Source organism: Hyaena hyaena, unplaced genomic scaffold (genome assembly GCF_003009895.1).
Source record: "Hyaena hyaena isolate Hyena2069 unplaced genomic scaffold, ASM300989v1 scaffold_1013, whole genome shotgun sequence".
NCBI classification, from domain to species: Eukaryota; Metazoa; Chordata; class Mammalia; order Carnivora; family Hyaenidae; genus Hyaena; species Hyaena hyaena.
The window spans coordinates 336,070-351,215 of record NW_024081648.1 but is presented as its reverse complement, the minus strand read 5'-3'; the positions used below and the strand labels follow the sequence as shown (position 1 = coordinate 351,215).

The window sequence follows — 15,146 nt, the reverse complement described above, 5'->3', positions numbered from 1 at the left end:
TCTAGGAGTGAGATTGCTTGGTCACATAAGTATATTTTTAACTTCATCAGAAACTACTAAATGGTTCAAAACTTTCACAGTGTTTTTTGGATCTGTCTCACATATGCATCATGGGACTTAGGTGGTAGTCTATCAGCATTTTAGTACTCAACATCTATGTATGTATGCTCTTTAGAGTCAGATTGACACATTCACAATTCAAGGGCGGGTAAGGAGTACATAAACAACTTTAAGGTGTCCCTTTCTAGACCTCCTCCCTCTCCATAAATATGCCTGGTACTCTAGTTCTCTGGGATGCTCTTTAACAATGCTCCAGACAAATATCAGGGGCTCTGTTTAACCCACTCTGCCAAGTACTTCCTAAAACCACAACTCCTTCAGCAGAAAGGAAGATTTCTTTCCTTGGAGTTACCGTCTTGGCTGTTGCAGCTGCTTCAACAATGCTGCCAAAGGATTTCCTAGGGGCTGGGGTAGAAGAGAATTCAGAATAAGAAAAAACAGATTTCTGCACTCTGAGTATCTTATTCTTTAAGCCAGAACTAGAAGGTTTTAGGAGTTCTCGCTGCTCATTCTGATGTCAATTTTTGGGTTTGGGTCTAGTTCAGGAGACACCAAACACGGAAAAAAATAACTCAACATAAATCCAGTGGTATTTAAATATCTGGTTGTCTTCTCAACCTGCTTGGTACTATTGCCTTTTAATCTATAAATAGATATTCCTATATTCAGTCTAGTTTCTATAGCTGCATTCACTGGGACAGACAGGATATAGCGTGTTTATTCTACCATACTGGAACCTTTATAAATTATATTTTCCACCTAATTTGGGGTGGTTTGGTGCCACTGTTTCTTTAAATATATTTTTTTAATATTTATTTTTGAGAAAGAGAGATAGAGGGAGAGGGAGAGGGAGAGGGAGGGGCAGAGAGGAAGACACAGAATCAGAAGCAGGCTCGGCTGTCAGCACAGAGCCCGACACAGGGCTCAACTCACAGACTGTGAAATCATGACCTGAGCCAGTCATACGCTCAACCAACTGAGCCACCCTGGCATCCCCTTTTGTTTTCTTTTTTAAAAAATTTTTATTTATTTTGAGAGAGAGAGAGAAAGTGGGGGAGGGGCAGAGAGGGAGAGACAGACAGACAGACAGAATTCCAAGCAAGCTCCACACTGTCAGTGTAGAACCTGATGTGGGGCTCAAACTCAAGAACAAGGAGATCATGACCTGAGCTGAAACCAAGAGTCAGATGCTTAACTGAGTCACCCAGCGTTCCCAAATATTTTTTCTGTCCCTTTCTCCTCTTCCTGTCATCTGGAAATCACATTACATGCATGCTGAAATGCTTGACGTTGTCCCAAAGGTCTCTGAGGCTCTGTTTACTTTTATTAACACCTTTTTTCTCTCTCTCCTTTGGACTGAATACCTTTTACTTACCTTCAGATTTTCTCTGCCACCTCAAATTTGCTGTTGAGCCTATCCAATTAATTTTTGAATTACTGTACTTCTCAAATCTAAATTCCTATTTGGTTCTTCTTTTCTAAATTGTTTCTCTATTATTTGTTGAAAATTATTAACATATTGTCCTATAATTCTCTGAACATGTTTAAAATAGCCAATTTGAAGTTGTTGTTAAATCCAACATCAAGCTCATTTCAATTGACTGTTTTTCCACATTATGGGTCATACTTTCCGGGCTTTTTTTTCTTCCCTTTATTTTTCCATGTCCAAACAGAATCTTTAACATATTACTGTTAACTGTGCATTCATTCTATTTTTCAGAGTTGTTGCGTCTTTTTTAACATCTCAAGGCTGTAAGATTTCCACCATCTGCCAGTTGATTGTATATAGAGTGGGGAATGGATTCAAACTTACAGACTCTAGTCTCCCTTGCTTTGAACTTTTTGCCAGGCTCCCTCAGGTCTCCCCTCCACATATGTAGTTTCCTAGGCAACCAGAACTGTATGGAGAGCTTAACTCAGCCCTTCTGTGGCTCTCATTTCTAGGATTTCGCTATGAAATTTCTACTGGTCCACTATCACCCAAACTACTGCCAGCAAGGCAGCAGGTTTTCTCTGTTTCTAACCAAATCTACCACTTTTCACCAGCAAAGCTGCAGGTTTCTGTGTTCCCTCTTAGTCCCCCATTCCCTAAGTCACATCACCCCCCCAGTTTTGGAAGCAAAGCTGCTAGTGTTCTGTCAGTTCCAACCTGGTAAAGCTTCACTTCTCACCAAATGAAGGGGCAGGGTGCTGGGAAGGTATCTACCTGGGAAGAGCTCAGGCATGAAGGCCACAGACTCACACTATTCTCACCCCAAGCCCTAACAGTTGTGCAAGATCAATTTTTTAACTGCCTTTGGTCAATTTCCAGTACCCCTAAATGACTGTTTTTGATGATTTTGTCCAGTTTTATGTTTACTTTTTGCAGAGGGGAACTGCCAGCCTCTTCAAGCCACTATTATTAGGATTCAAGTAACTGTTTTTAATAAAGATTTTCAAAGTTTAAACCTTCACTGTCACAACTTATTAAGTGAAAAATATCATAATTGGTAATACCGACTCTAATGAGGCAATTTTTTAGGATGCGCATAGTGATATTATTCAAAAACAGGAAGAAAACAAACAACATTTAATGTTTCTTAGGAAGAGAATGGCTAAATATCCATCCTATGAATACTCTGCAGTTAAAAGAACATGGTTTTTCATGTACTAACATGAAAATGCTCTCCAAAACACATTTTTCTGTGGAAAAAAAAAACTGTGGTATTTATAGAAATGAAGTACACAAAACTGTATATTTTCCATAGGTACAACTACATTAATAGATAGGAATAAGTCTAAAAAGATATAAAACAAAGTGTAACAGGTTTTACCCCTGGGAAAAGAGCAGAGAGACTGAAAGAAAGACTGGTTAAAAGGCTCTTGGCTCTATCTGGTAATACCTTAAAATTGTTACAAAATTAATATATTTACATATATGTGTATTAAAAAAACAGTAACTTAACAGATTGCTCTTGCTATGAATTGTATTATTTGGAAAGTCATTATCAAGAGGGTTCCTAGAGGTTTCCACACAGACCAATAAGGATTAAAGAAAATCACCTCACCTAATAAAATTAAGTATTACCATCTACAAGGTTTTATTAGGCAAAAATGCTTAGCCTCATTCCTCAAGTCATGAATTTGCCAAAGATAATCTCCTTATAGAGAATACTGCATACCTTAAATATCCTGTTCTTTATGTATTAGTTTGTACTTTTTATCAAGGACTTCTTTCCACGTAAGCCATTTTAGGCTATGTCACACTAAATAATACTTTTTAATAACTTTAGCAGATTTGCTTTAAGTTACAAGGCTTCTTTAAGGCCTATAGTAAAGAATTAGAGTAAATGGAACTCATTAACAATCCTACAAATCAGTTATTTTTTTTCCCATTTTTACCCTAATCACAGCCTTTATAGATTTCAAAAAGAAAATGGAACCTTCAAGACACCGTGGGTATAGATGAAAACAACTCACCTTTCACTTTTAGTCACACACACACTGTAGTTCCCACATATATCTCCAAGCGTCTTTGGTTGGAGACTGCTAAAAATTAAGTTCTATCTTGATTCTTGATAAATATTTATCGGCCAGGGGCGCCTGGGTGGCTTAGTCGGTTAGGCGTCCGACTTTCGCTTAGGTCATGATCTCGCGGTTCGTGGGTTCGAGCCCCGCGTCGGGCTCTGTGCTGACTGCCAGCTCGGAGCCTGTTTCAGTCTGTGACTCCCTCTCTCTCTGACCCTCCCCTGCTCACGCTGTCTCTCTCTCTCTCCTAGAAATAAATAAAAAACATTTAAAAAAAAAAATTTATCGGCCAGAGGACTTTTCTTACTTTCCTATATTATATTACTCTCTCACAATTGTAAAATGATAAAACAATCTTTTGTATTTATACGAAGTGACTTAGGAAGAATTTCTTACTATTGTTGCCTTAAGCAGTCCTCTTAGAAGAGCTTTTTTAGCCTATTTCAGAGCCTGTGTCTCCCTCTCTCTGACCCTCCCCTGCTCATGCTGCCTCTCTCTCTCTCTCAGAAATAAATTAAAAAAGAAAAAAAAAAAAAAGAAGAGCTCTTTTAGACTTCTCTGCTAATAAATATAAAAACACACGTACACATGCTAATTTAACCAAAAGTCATCAAGTGGTATTGGTGGTAGAAGTCTTAACAATGTGTATTCTTTATAACTCCACCACCATTGAATCCTGCCTGAATACCATAGATACACAGACTATCTTATTTTCATTCCATTTCTAGGTCAGTTGTCCATTGCCTCCCACCACGTTAGTCAATTCAATATCCATCTTTGCATTTTCCCTTAGTGAATCCCTAACCATCTTATGTGTAGATTATTATCCCTTCCTACATTGTCTATCCCATTTTAGTCTTTTTAAAATGCTGTGGGGGTCTTGGGTGGCTCAGTTGGTTGAGCGTCACACTCTTGATTTTGGGTTAGGTCATGATTCCAGGGTCGTAGGATTGAGCCCCACATCAATTCTCTCTCTCTCTCCCTCTCCCTCTGTCCCTTACCCCCACTCACATGCATGGTCTCTCTAAAATAAATAAAAAAGAAAATCTTTAAGCAAATGCTGTAAGGTAGATGCATTAGGTAGTATCTCCACTTTATAAATGAAAAAAAAAATTAAGCCCCAAAACTAAGTGACATGCCAGAAACGGGTCAACAGGAGAAAAAAAAAAACCTGAGAGTTCAATTCTACTGACTGGTCTCAAACCATGTTCAACTTTTTCAGCTGTAATCACAGATTATAAGCAACTTGTCCCAGGATCCCTCTACAAAGCAATCTCAATATCTTCTCTAAACAAAAAGAAGGAAAATATCCAAGACACTGGAAAGACAAATTAGGACATTTTGTAAGGAACTGACCATAAGCATAAGGATACGATAAGCTCATTTCTATCGCTGAGGGTCTGCATTTTAACAAGTGGCAGATATGATGGAAAAATCATGAAACAATCTAATTTGGGTTAATGGAGAGAGCATTGGGGATGAGAAAATGGCAGTTTCTACCTCTAGTCTTGCCACTGTGCAATATGACTTTATTATGATTTTATCCCTGAAAACAGTAGACACACAAATTTCCATAGGTTAACATCTCTCACCATTCCTACTGCCATGCCAAGTATTTGGACATGCTAATGGAATCAGAAATACCCTGGAGAAACTTGGAGGCAGTTGCAAAGTTTAGTAAGATGGAAGAAAATGAACTGCCAGTAATAACGTGCTCAGGAGCAGCAGGTGACTGAAATAAATGCTTATAAGAACAGTAGATGACCGAAATTAAAAGTAAGGTTAATAGTCAGAAATGGCCATTAGAAACTATTTGCAGTCAGAAGGATCCAGAGATGCTGGATGCTACAATTAACACTGGGTTAAGACACTTCTCATCATCCTCTTTTATTATCTGTCTCCCTGGATTCTAATAGGTAAATAGCACTGAATCAAATGCATTTATTGAAAGGAAAGAAAAGGAAGGATTAAATATAAGACTTTTGCTTTGAAAGAAAAAGCCTATCTTTCTTCTCTCATATTCTTTGCTTGAAGTAATTTCTTAGGATTAAAGGCAATTATCAAGTACAAGAAATACTGAAGGAAGAGTGATAATGCTTAAAGATTTAAATTATGTCTCTGTACATGACATAATTCCAAAAAAGACTATTATAATGGTTAATAACTGAAGCTAAGATTCAAATGGAAAACATACATTCATAATTTCTTTTCCCATTACCCCAAATGTTTTTTATTTTTTAAGTGTTTATGTATTTTGAGAGAGAGTGAGAGACAGAAATCCCAAGCAGGCTCCACCACACCATCAGCACACAGCCCACATGGGGGTCAAACCCTTGAACTGTGAGATCATGACTTGAGCCTAACTTAAGAGTCGAACACTTAAACGATTAAGCCACCAAGTGCCCTTCCCCAAATGTTTTAAAATAAAAATATCTGGTAAAATGAGGGGAAATAATGGTTTTTCAGCATTCACTAGGTGTTTCATGTGTGCTCCCTATTCTCTCTTAACCTCTCAAAGAACAAGAGCATTCTATTCTACATAGCCCAGTATGTTACCTTGCATACAATAGGTACTCAACAAACGCTCAAATAATGCTCTGAATTATTTTTCCTTCCATTACCCAGCTCTCAGCCCAAACTGGAGATAAAATTTTGTACAATCAACTGATACATACCAAAGTAAAATACGAAGTTACTTCGGAATAACTTTCAGTTTATAATAGTACCAGTATGTCAAAGGAGTCAATTCATTTGTCATATTAATACTTAAGAATTATCTAAATAAAAGTTCAAACTGAAAGAAACAATGGATAGCTGCAGTGACTTAGAGAAAAAAAATCTTTTGTGAGGGAAAGCTAAAGAGTGCTCTTTGTCACAGATCTTTGTACCTAAAGCATAATAAAAAACAAAATTAAGGGGCATGTAGGTGGCTCAGTCAGTTAAGCAGCCAACTTGGGCTCAGGTCATGATCTAATGGTTCATGAGTTCAAGCTCTGTGTCAGGCTCTGTGGTGACAGCTCAGAGCCTAGAGCCTGCTTTGGATTCTGTGTCTCCCTCTCTCTCTGCCTCTCTCCTGCTTGTGCTCTTTCTCTCTCAAAAATAAACATTAAAATAAAAATAAAATAAAATAAAATAAGGGGTACCTGGGTGGCTTAGTCAGTTAAGTGTCCAACTCTTGATCTCAGGTCAGGTCATGATCTCGGGTCAGGTCATGCTCTCACAGTTCATGAGTTTGAGCCCCATGTTGGGCTCTGCAGTGACTGTGTGGAGCCTGCTTGTGATTCTCTCTCTGCCTCTCCCCTGCTCATGCTTTCATGTGCTCTCTCTCAAAATAAATAAATAAACATTAATAAAATTATGAATGACCTTCTAGCAGAAGCTCTTCCCTCTGACAGGCTCCAAACTTTTGGTGTGCTTGGATTTAACAAAGTCAAGTGTCAAGCTTGAAAGAAAAATAAATACAAATACAAAAGTAAAATGAAAAAAATATTTTTATTCAAGAGGACAAATATCAGTATTTCCAGGGAAAGGCAAATTGAACACATTTAATTTTGTTCTCTCCCCTCTAAAATATAATAAACATGTGTCTATAATTTTATTTTACTTTTTAAAGGCTTAAGTTTACAAAAATGGCAAGAATGAGAGAAAAGTTGATTTGGAACCTGTAAAACCTGTCAGCAAAGGAGTCACTGGAATGAGCAAATCCAAAGAGGCCAAAGTTTAAACAAACTATGGAGAAAGCAAAAAAAAAATCTCAATCTTCCAAAGGCTCAAGGATCAGCAGAACAAGGTTCTTGGGGGGGGGGGGCCCAGGGAGGGGGGCTATAATAGATAATATTAGTTCAGTATTTGTTAGCTGATCCGTTAATAACCTGTAGTGGCCTTTCTCCATTCCTAATTTTTATTTTCTTAGAGTTGTATTTATTTTCACATGCAACTTCCCAATAATTCAACTTCACCCTCCTCACAGGGTATTTGTCTGCCCCTTATCCCCCACTATGCAGGACCAAAAACTAGAGGTTTATTTATTTTCTGGAGATGCTAAGGTAAGAAGTGTCTCTGAACAAAGGGCAATGATATCATATGGAAAACAGAATTACTGTATAATAAAACAACACTTCCATCTGCTTCTCCCTTTTAACTATCAGAAAGCTTTATTTTAGTCTGTATTTGACCTTCTAGGCAGATGTGAAGAGTCTTCTCTCAAGAATATGACAAATCTAACAGAAGACATAGACATCAACCTCATGTATCAAACCCCCAAACAATCAAGTCATACAATGTCTACACAGAAGCAGAAAATGCACTTCATGTTTTTAGTTTTCCACTCAACAATGAACCAATAACCTTGGGATATTAGATGCTGAAAAAAGCCTGTACCGTGAAAGATACAGAACAGAATAAACAATCAAACAGGTAAAATTGACTAGGAATAATGAAACTATTCAGAGCAAAGAAAACAAATATCATTAACATTCTCAGAGAAAGAAGAGAATACTGTATTCATGGGATCAGAATAAGATTGCTCTAGGAGATGGGAACATTCAGAGGAAACAAAAGAACTCAGACAAAACAAATGCAAAAGTAGAAATAAAAAATTCAGTAGAAATCATGGAAGATAAATTCAGGGAAATACCAAAGTAGGAAAGCACAGAGGCAGGAAAAATAGAAGAGAATTATAGGACCTGATAGAGGGCATCTAAGTAAGATGAGTTATATAAAGAAAGAATAAATTTTCCTCCCGGAGGGGAGGAAAATGTTAGTGAAATACTTAATGCTTTTGGTTCTGGAAAACAATACATTGCTAGACTAAATGAAAGAGATGAAAAGCACCCAGTGAAACAGATGAAAATAGACTCATAGCTCATCATTGTGAGATTTCACAATGCTAGGGACAAAGGAAAAAAAAAAAAACAACACACGTCAAGAATCAGGAATCAAAGTGCTTTTAAACTTTTCCATCCTAAAATTCTTTACCCTGCCAAACTATCAATCAAGTATTAGGATGGTTAAAAATTATTTTCAGACTTGCTTATAAGGTCTCATAAAATTAATTTACCACAACACTTTTTCTAAGATTTAAATAAACAAACAAACAAAAAGGTGTGCTGCTCTGTAAACATGAATCAAAGGGGCAAAATAGAAAAGGAAAGACATTAGATACCAGAAGATACTAGAAGATGCAAACTAGGAGAAAAGCAAAAGTAATTCTCAGGAAGAAGTTGACAAGTCTGTATCAGGTATGGAGAATAATGAGTCCATATTCAACAGGTCAGGACTCTCTAGAAGTGACATCTTCAAGAAAATAAAATTGATAAATTTGAATGAACATACTGAAAGGTGATTTAGAAAACTAGCAGAGATTTGGGGATTGAATTATTGATAAGTAGTATATATACAGAACTAAATAAATAATAACTCCAAGAAAACAAAAATACAAGAATGGAGAAAAGTAACTATAGTTTACTAATGGTAAACATTATTTGTCAACTAACAAATAATGATCTAATAAAAATTACTAATATAATTACACTGGGAGAATTGAGGGATCAAAAGCCTATATGATGTGTATATACAGAAAGAGTAGGAGTAGAGTAGAAGAGAGCTAAATCCTCATCTTCAATAAAGGTTAACATCAACAAATCAAGAATCAGGAACATAAGCATGGCATCTTAAAAAATTCAAAGTAGTATGGGGCGCCTGGGTGGCTTAGTTGGTTAAGCGTCCGACTTTCGCTTAGGTCATGATCTCACAGTTCGTGGGTTCGAGCCCCGCGTCGGGCTCTGTGCTGACTGCCAGCTCGGAGCTCGGAGCCTGGAGCCTGTTTCAGTCTGTGACTCCCTCTCTCTCTGACCCTCCCCTGCTCACACTGTCTCTCTCTCTGTCTCCTAGAAATAAATAAAACATTAAAAAAAAATATTTAAAAAAAAAAATTCAAAGTAGTAGCCTCTGGGGAGCAAGAAATAGAGATAAAATTGGGGGGCAGTGTCAGTCTTTCATCTATATGTACACTACGAATCTTAATTTTTAAAAAATACAAAAAATACATCTCTCATGTATAAATAGTAACGCCAGTTTGAATACAGAAAAAGCAGAGAATTATAACCATTCTTTTAGAGTTAAAAACAAACATGACTTTTTCTTTGAAGGAGAAACCGGAGGATGACCAAGTTGTCCTTGGATGATAAGCTTCGTTAAATATTTAATATATTTAAATATTTTTAGTAAAATATTCTACTAAATATAACAAAATAAAACCAACATTTTATAAATATATACCTACATTTTATAAATAAAATCTACAAAGAATATTTTCAATTTTCCAAAGGTACGTATATTCTTTACATCTGTAAGTATATTTAACCTAAATAAAAAGGAAATTTTTAGTCAATTTTATTTGACTCATCAGAACACTGCTTCTGCTTATGCCATGTGTCTCTGGTGTCAATCCAAATAATTTTTTTATGTTTATTTTTGAGACAGACAGAACGTTTGCAGGGGAGGGGCAGAGAGAGGGAGACACAGAATCCAAAGCAGGATCCAAGCTCTGAGCTGTCAGCACAGGGCTTGAACTCACCAACTGCAAGATCATGACCTGAGCTGAAGTCGGATGCTTAACTGACTGAGCCACCCAAGCACCCCTCAAATAATTTTAACTCATACGTACCAAATCCATTCTAACAAAAAACTGGGGCTTAAAAATTCACTGACCTGTACTCAAATACAACTCAGATTATAATATTATGTTACAATAAAATGACACAGATCTCTCTATGCAAAGATATTTTAAAAGCTACTAGAATTAGCTATCAACTTGGAATATTTTTTGGTCTTAGCACTCAGACTGTGTCCATTTGTACTTATACCAGCCTTTAAAGCACTGAGCAAAACATTACAAGGCACTGCATTAAAGATAAGCACAAAAATTTACTTTTGGTGGTGAAAAAAAGTGGGAAATATTCTCAAAGGTATAATGTCACTCAGTCATGTCCTCTGAGCAGGAATGCTCATCCGAGAAGACAGAGGGAATGCTCATCCGAGAAGACAGAAGGACACCAGCTCCCCACCTGGGGAGTCCTTGCAAGAAGAATGTCTAAACATAGTTCAAATATTAGAAGATTTTGATTTTACGTGTCTAGATGAAAACCTTGCATAGCCTTAGCCTTACTAATTATTTAACAAAGTTTTGGAAATTTACGAAGTCCAAAGAGTTCCTACCTTGGTGAGAGAAGCAAATTATATCCCACCCAAAATGAAAATATTATTTTAGATTGTTACATCACATTTATTATCTGGAAGCCTTTTTGGTTATAAGAAACTTAAAGAACGTGCAATATATTCAAAGTGGTGAAAGAGTACTCCAAATAGATGAAATAACAATTGAACACTGTTAAATCTATTTAAGTCTTTTTCTCATTGTATATTTCCCTATGTCAAGTGGAAACAACTGGACATCCTTACCAGCCTAGCTAAGGATTGAGCTAGATACCATGTTCCGAGAATATTGGTAAAAAAATGAACTAAAAAGATGGTAATTTTGTCTTTCATAAATTTTTTAAAGGTTACAAAAAACAGTTTCAAATATTGCAGGATGTTCTGCAAGTCCTTTTCTGTAATGATAGTTTTCTGCTTTAACAGAATTTCCTTTATGTGCTCTGATTTGATAAAATGCTATTAACAATGTAGTTTTCATTTAGACTTGGTGAAAAGAGTCACCCAGTGTTCTGGCAAGTGTGCCTGCATTCATTTCAATATAGGTAGCCATAGACAAAATTGTCAGAGATTCAAGTTTGTCTTCCTCTGATGTCCACATTTCTTTCCCTCATTTTAGTGCCCTCTTATCTATTCTTCTCTCCAGGTTTTCAAATTTCCCTGGTTCTCCAAAAATTAGGAAGGTCGCAAACACTGCTGCACAATTCCATTACTTTGCCCCTTCTTGGGTTCTCCCATATTCCCATTTCAAACATTCACTACACAAAACTGCCAACAGATGATTTTGTTAGAAGGCAAAGGAAAAAAGAAGGTATTATTTATGATTTACTGAAATTCCCCTCCACTTCTAGAATCAAATATGTCAGCACCACTCCTTCCTTCCTTTTCTCCAAGGTCAGAAGAAAATATGCCCTTCTCTCCTACAAGGCTGCACTGGGTCAAATCCTTCCCACCCACTATGGGACCATGACAAAGGTCATTTCTCTCCTATACTGTCAATATTTTTTTCCTCACTTTATACTTACACATTTTGTAAATGTGCTAATATCTACCTCATTCTTCAGTAATAGTTATTTTAAATAACTATTTGGAACGACACTTCCCTTTTCCCGTATCCTCTCTCTGTCCTTCTCATACCACACCAAGCTCCTCTGAAGAGCAGTTCAGTTCTCTACCCTTCTCATCTCAGCTGCTGCTTTCTGGCTTCCCCAGCCACTATTCTCAACTTTGTAAGTAAATTTAGGAATGACCGGACTGATAAATCAGTTACATAATCTGTCCTCATCCTGTTTGAGGGCGACCATCATTGCTTTTGACATTCTTTGGGTTTTCATTCTTTCCATGAGTGATCTCATTCACTTCTAGAACTGTATGTAACTAGTTTCTGTATGAACATGATTTTGAAATCTAGTGACAGAACTCACCTTTCTCTGACTGCCTTCTTAACATACTTTCTCGGAGAGTCCCAAAAATGGTGCTTTTAATTTACCATTTTCAAAACTACTCACTCATCTAAGCCTACTCTTCCTCCTACAGATTGTACCTATTATGGCATCACCATCCACCCATTCTCCTCCAAAGCTTAAAATTTCAGAACCATTTGATTTTCTTTCTTCTCCCTAACTTCTAGACAATGCGTTCTCTTTCAAATATTTTTATTCTGCTTCACTAAAGTTTCAATTTCATCCTCTTTAAATTTTCCACTCTCCAACCTTTGGTTTACAGTTTTTATCTTCTTTTGCATAGACTATTTTAAAATTCTCTTAACTAGTCTACCAACCCCCTATCTTTCCCCACTCTGGTCCCTGCTCCAGATGATGTCTAGAAGTATCTGGTTAAAGTACAGAGATCATCCAGAGAAAAGCTAGATCTACAGGGATTTAATTTTTAAACAGCTCAAGTAAATAGCACTGTACTTAATTTACTCCTGTTTTGAGCCACCCAGGTGCCCCCCTATTTACTCCTGTTTTGAATATTCTTATTGACCTCACCACTAACAAAGCAGGTCAAACCTTCATTAGTAAGAAAAGATGTAGTTGTTATAACTCAACCAGTTGAACTGTCTAGAAGTGTTTTTATACAATAATCACTAATAAACCTGAAATATGACTGACTATAGGATCACTGCCAGATCTTACTAAATACACAAACCTGAATATTTTCTGGTATCTCAAAACTAGGTTATTTCAGAGTAATACATTCCATTGAGTTTCTTTTTTCAAGATAATACACTTACAAAAATACCTAGAATTCATAATAGAACTAGTAATAAAATGGTTTTTAAATTCAGCCATGATGGAGGTGACTGAAGAAAAGTAATCGTAAGTAATGGACTGAAAACCTGACCTTCTCATAGCTCCACCACCATCACCTCTTGCTTATTTACTTCAGCAGTCACTCAACTGGTCACTTATCACTCTAGTTTTCAACAATATTTTCCAGAATGGCTAGAAGCATCATTTTTTAAAAATTTTTTCATGTTTGCTTATTTTTGAGAGAGAGAGACAGAGCATGAGCAGGGGAGGGGCAGAGGAAGAGAGAGACACAGACTCTAAAGCAGGCTCTAGGCTCTGGACTGTCAGCACAGAGCCTGAAGCAGGGCTCAAACCCATGAACTGTGAGATCATGACCTGAGCCGAAGTCGGACACTCAGCCGACTGAGCCACCCAGATGCCCCTAGACGCATCATTTAAAAAAAAAAAAAAAAAGATTTTATTATTGTTCTGCCAAAACTGCTTCTCACTGCATTCATAAAATGCCCCAAGTCCCAACCATGGCCTACACCAGCCTTCATGACTTGGGTACTCTATATCCCTCTGAGTTCACTCTTGACAATCTCTCCCCAATCCTCAAACGTGCCTACTTAATTTCCCATTTTCTATTCTCTCTGCTTGAAATGATTCCTAGATATCCACACATAAATCCTTTCTTTCTCATTTATCTATGTTACTTCCCCAGAAATAACCTAAACCCTCAATCTGAACTAGCCTCTTCCACACACACATTCGTAGGCCTCCCTCCTACTACATTTGTTTCCATCAGAGTAAGTACCTTTGCTTATTATCTGTCTCCCTTCACTAAAAACTCACCTATCATTTTATCTCTTTTTGCACTAGGGCAGTAACTTGACACACAGTAGGCACTCAGATATTTATCAACCAATTCATAGATATGTGCTAATGCATTTCAAAGTTCTATTTCTTGAGTTTCAGACTCGTATCTCCTTACCCACCTCTCTGTAAAGATGTTCTATGGGTACTATAAATTCAACATACCCACATATCTCATTACTTCCTAAATCTGGTTTGCTTCCTATATTCCCTATCTCAGGTAATGGCACCCAAGCATACCTTGTCAATCTCCTTTATTGCCTCTAGCTAACCTGCTGCCAAGACCTTTCAATGTAATACCTTGCATATCTTTCATACTATCCCTTTATCTCCACAGTTACTGCCTTAGTTCATTCTCTCTTCATCTCTCACCTTAACTTCTACAATATTCTATTTATTTTCCTTCATCTATCCCCAATACCACCATTAGAGTGAGCTTTCCAAAAATATAAATATGAGGGGCACCTGGGTGACTCAGTTGGGTGAGTGTTCAACTCTTGGTTTCAGCTCAGATTATGATCTCACAGTTTGTGGGTTCAAGTCCCTCTTTGGGGCCTGCTTGGGATTCTCTCTCTCCCTCCCTCTACTCCTCCCCATTCATGTTTTTATTTTCTCTTTCTCTTCCCAAAAATAAAAGAATAAATTAAAAAAATATAAATATGACCATGCTTATCCCCACGTAAACATCACTCAGTGGTTCCCTATCATCTATAGAATACAAATTCCTTAACTTGGCACAAAGGCCTCACATTTCCTCCATAACTGTTCAAACATGCTCTGCTGCTCCCCGGTAGAAGGGCCCTTTTAATTATGGCCACACTAGGCCATTTGCTAATCCCTAAATCCATTGCTTCATTTTGCTGTAACTTCATCTTAATTGTCTCAAATGAAGCCTTTTCTGACCCATCCTAGCAGATTTAGAATTATAACACTTACTGTGTAAGTATAGTCGATCCTCATTATTCATGAATTCTGTATTTGTGAATTTGCCTATTTGCTAAAATTTATTTTTAACCCCAAAGTCAATACTTGGAGTGCTTTTGTGGTTACCTGCAGACAGGCACTGAGGCAAAAAAATGTGCCCAGTGTGTGCATCCTCAGCTTAGGTCCAGCAAGGCAACACTGTGCCCTTTTGTTTTAGCTCTCACACTAAAAACAAGTATCTTTTTCACGGTTTATTTAGTGCCGTGTGTTTCACATTTTTGTGCTTTTTCGTGGTGATTCTGCTGTCTAAAACGTCCCCCAACCAAAATGCTT

The 15,146-nt window shown here is 37.1% G+C and overlaps 1 protein-coding gene across 3 annotated transcripts in view; it reads right to left on the bottom strand.

The window, feature by feature from the left end:
* The window catches only part of MPP6 (membrane palmitoylated protein 6), a 101,782-nt gene that overhangs the window by 67,188 nt on the left and 19,448 nt on the right, over positions 1-15,146 (bottom strand). Inside the window, exon 1 of one of the 3 annotated variants that reach the window (XM_039221788.1) lies at positions 1,874-1,915. The exons of the other annotated variants lie outside the window; for them this stretch is intronic. The gene's annotated coding sequence lies outside the window, so the exon portion shown is untranslated. Of the gene's footprint in view, positions 1-1,873; positions 1,916-15,146 lie in introns of those variants that run through there. 3 annotated transcript variants of the gene reach the window in all.